The sequence below is a fragment of the Lepisosteus platostomus genome, chromosome 9, assembly GCF_059453375.1.
Source record: "Lepisosteus platostomus isolate fLepPlt1 chromosome 9, fLepPlt1.hap1, whole genome shotgun sequence".
In the NCBI taxonomy this organism is placed as follows: Eukaryota; Metazoa; Chordata; class Actinopteri; order Semionotiformes; family Lepisosteidae; genus Lepisosteus; species Lepisosteus platostomus.
The window spans coordinates 26,715,597-26,719,381 of record NC_142619.1 but is presented as its reverse complement, the minus strand read 5'-3'; the positions used below and the strand labels follow the sequence as shown (position 1 = coordinate 26,719,381).

At 32.8% G+C, this 3,785-nt stretch overlaps 1 long non-coding RNA gene across 1 annotated transcript; it reads right to left on the bottom strand.

The window, feature by feature from the left end:
• Nucleotides 1-2,743: 2,743 nt before the first annotated feature.
• On the bottom strand, nucleotides 2,744-3,474 carry LOC148654690 (uncharacterized). The gene is made up of 2 exons (XR_015941398.1): nucleotides 3,290-3,474; nucleotides 2,744-3,018 (listed from the first exon to the last, which is right to left on the bottom strand). It is a non-coding gene; the product is annotated as an uncharacterized LOC148654690 (long non-coding RNA).
• Between the last annotated feature and the right edge of the window lie 311 nt (nucleotides 3,475-3,785).

The following is a 3,785-nucleotide window of genomic DNA, read 5'->3' as shown; positions in this document are numbered from 1 at the left end:
AAGTAATTTGAACCTTATTTGTAAGAACTCACTGGTCTGTTTATTTTAGGAAATTCTCATTTCTACTATTGTTGAAATCATAAGACTTAAACTCGGATCGCTCTCTCTTCTAATCTGGTGAAACATTTTGTACCCCTTCACTTTCGGGCATCCATGTTGTAGGAGGGGAATTTTAGATCTGAGTTGTATTCTTTTATGAGGATGCATTTTATGTTTCACTTTTTAGCCTACTCAGGCGTTGCATAGTGCTTTGGGTTACACGGCTAGCATATTTTGTTTCTGGATTCGAAGAATGTAGGCCACTGAAATGCATAGACTGTTACATACTGTACATTTTAGAGCGTAACTGCTGTATGTTTCGTACTGTAATGTTTTGTGTTGTTTACTCGTGTTATTTTGTATAAATATTTATCTAGTCAAAAGGTTGACTTATTTATTACTCTTTCATCTAAACTGTTCCAGAGAATATAAAGAACTCACACGCCATATCTCATGTGCCTCAATTTTAAAATAAAGTTGGGTTATTTCCTTTTCTGATTTCTATTTTGTCAAAATATATTATATTAATTTGCAAAAATTTAATTTTCATACAATATAGTCAATTAAATCATATATTAATTCCAATACACTAGTATATGATCTCAACAATCACTCTGTCCTAAATAGATAACTAACCAAGGTCAAACTGTGGATTAGACATTTAAGGCACAAGACAAAGTGTAACTTCCATTACTAGTTATGACTGCAGGAACAGAGGTTCTGAGGTCGATGAATCAATTCAGCACTGCCTAACATAGCTGTTACTGGTCATGAATCACCCAACCCAAGAAAAAGTCAGGGATAAGGGAAGAATACATCCATAGTATTATTAGTATTATTTTCTTCTCTTTTCAGCATGAAATAAACCTTTACTTGTTCCTTTGCAGTCTGTACTTTGGCATTATCCCACTGGAAAGTGAGATGACTTTGGCCATAGTTGTGGATCACAGAACTTCATTAACACAGCACTTAGCTGTGATACCTCTGCCATGCCCTTCCTTATTATTTTAAAAGACAACATTCCCAAAACTCCAGGTCCCTTTATACAATTGAGGTATCATCAAAGGTTCCATTCAACATTTAGCTCTGTTTACAATGCAGTGGACATCATCTAAGAAAAAGTAAATTCTCTGTTAATTCTCTGTTACGCTATTTACAGCGAGATATTGCTCACTGCAGGTGGATGTGTCAAAGGCACTGAGTTCAACGTGCACCAATAAACAATTGGAATCCTAGTATCTCGGCCTGATGAAGTCAGCATGATGCAGTCCTAATAGACTTTGATCGCTAATGTTTTCCAAAAATCTTTATGTAATATCACTTGACATACAGGTCACCTGTTGTCTGTCATCTGCTTGGTGTTAAAGAATGGCTTTTTTAAATCCAAGCACTGTAATGTCAAGTAATACCCGTTTTGGCAGAAGATATTTATTGTGTTCTTCCAAACCATGTTACTATCGTTTTGTTTTTTATTTTTAATTTGAATGTATCTTTCCTCTTTAAACACTTTGAAATAAGCATTTTGTAACAGAGATATTTTCCAGAAGTGTGCTTTTATTTATTTATTTCATTAACCTGGTGAATTCTTCTATTTTCCAAACTTCCACTTGGTATTTAATTTTTAATATTCTTGTGTTGTGATTTTCATTTTCTTCAATTTCCAAGTTTAATTCAGTTACATCCGTATATTATTCTTGATTTCATATAAAACATTACCATTTCCCTAATTTTTCCTTTCTTCCTTTGTCATTTCTTTTTCAGAAAAACTCTGTTTTGTAGAGGAACTTAAATTATTATAATTCTTTCCTCCTAAATCTACAGTATGTTAGTATTTGAGGATATTACCACATAATTGAAAAGCTTTTAAGAAAAGCTGTCTTCCTTTTTAATATGTCAGTGTACCCTTAGGAGGTTGAGATAGTACTTTTCAATAAGACACAAAGTGCGTTACTGTAGCTGACCGAATATATGATCAGTCTGTGTTCTGCACTTCATTTCCATTCTGCCAATTTATATTGTAAGATATCAATGGTCTGTCAGTGCAATTTTTTTTTACTGTTTTCTAACATAGCAATTCCAAAGCCAACCATCTAATATAAACCCCAATATTCTCTCCATTTACATCTTTGTCTGTTCTTCTGTCTGAAGATAATAAAATTGAGGTTTCCTTGGATACTTGTTAATATTTTCCAGTACCTTGATAAAATAGCTCAGATCATCAGAACACCAGTCTAGTTACACTTTTTTTTTTACTTTCTGCTGGATTGTTTTGAACTTCTGCTACAATTTTGAAACAAAGATTTCCATACTTTAAATTGATTTCAGTAATCTGATCAGAATTTGAGCATGTGTAATTTAAGGCAATTCCTTAAACTTTCTCTCCATGCCTGAATGGAATGTGACTGGTAGTGAAACAATATTCTGTACCATAGGCTTTGTAAAGTGCATGAAGTAAAAAGTAGTTATCTTGGATGCATGTCATGGTGTTTACTTGCATCCTTACAGAGTCCCCTGCGCATATTACATGCACGTAGGAGTGCCTGGTACTGTTTAAGTCAGGTCTGTACAGCCACAGTTCACCAATGAGGGAATTTCACCCCCAGAATAAGTTACATCATGTCCACAATGTAGGAATAGGAGATGTAACAATATCAAAACAACAATGACATACAGTATCTTGAGAATATTACTCCAAGTGTAGCACTTCCATTCAGTTATTATTTTATTGGTTACAATCAGACCTGTTGGTTTACTAGCCTATGAACATTTAACATGTTTAATAAAATATTCCGAAATTCTCCACTACATTTATCACCTAAACATCCATACAGTATGTAATTTAAAAAACTTTTCTTAGCTTCTTCTTTATTGCACCAAGAATTCACCTTGTCTATTCCATCTAAAGGTGAAATCACTGACCATCTCATACTGTAGGTATTGTGGTTTATCATTTTCATTTTGATCACTTGGTAGATATCCCTGAAACACAAACAATGGAGTATTAACAGTGACCATCATAGGGAGAAAACACATTTAAAAAGTCAAGACATAAGAATAAGAAAATATAATCTTGATTGCATAAATTATATATTAAATGCCTTAAACATATTTATCTAGTTTTTTTCAATGTACAATATTTTTTAAATATTCTTTTTAGCAAATTAAAACTGCACAGAGTTAACTGTGCACAGAGTCACCCTATCAGCAATGATTCCTGACAAATTAACCAAATTCAGGCAGGGATCCTCACCTCTTAACTCCTTTCTTCTTTGTTTGATATTTATGTGTTGTCGTCTTAGATGCAGATTTCCTGAAATCCATAATGAAAAATAGAGATGTGTTTCTTAGAATATTGTCAAGTGAGAAACAGGCATTTATGTTATATTTATGGCATAATGTACAGCATAGAAAATTTACAGCTATGAAAGTGCACTACCAATAATAGATCTCACTAAGACTTACCAAGTCTTGGATTTTCTTTTTCAGGAGCAATACTAAAAATCACCATGGTAACAGTCATGGGAGAGATAATTCATTAGTTAACATTGTGTTCTGTCCAGAGTGTTTTTTTTTAGTTTATAGCTTAAATTGCAGAAAATCAGCATATGAATGATGATTTTCAGAGTGAAAGTATAAGTAGGAAGCACAATAAAAAATGATATTGGATAACATAAGGAAAATCCATTTGTTTGTCATTGTGTATTTTATTTTCATATAAATCTTTAGGTAATTGCAGTTCTTGTAAA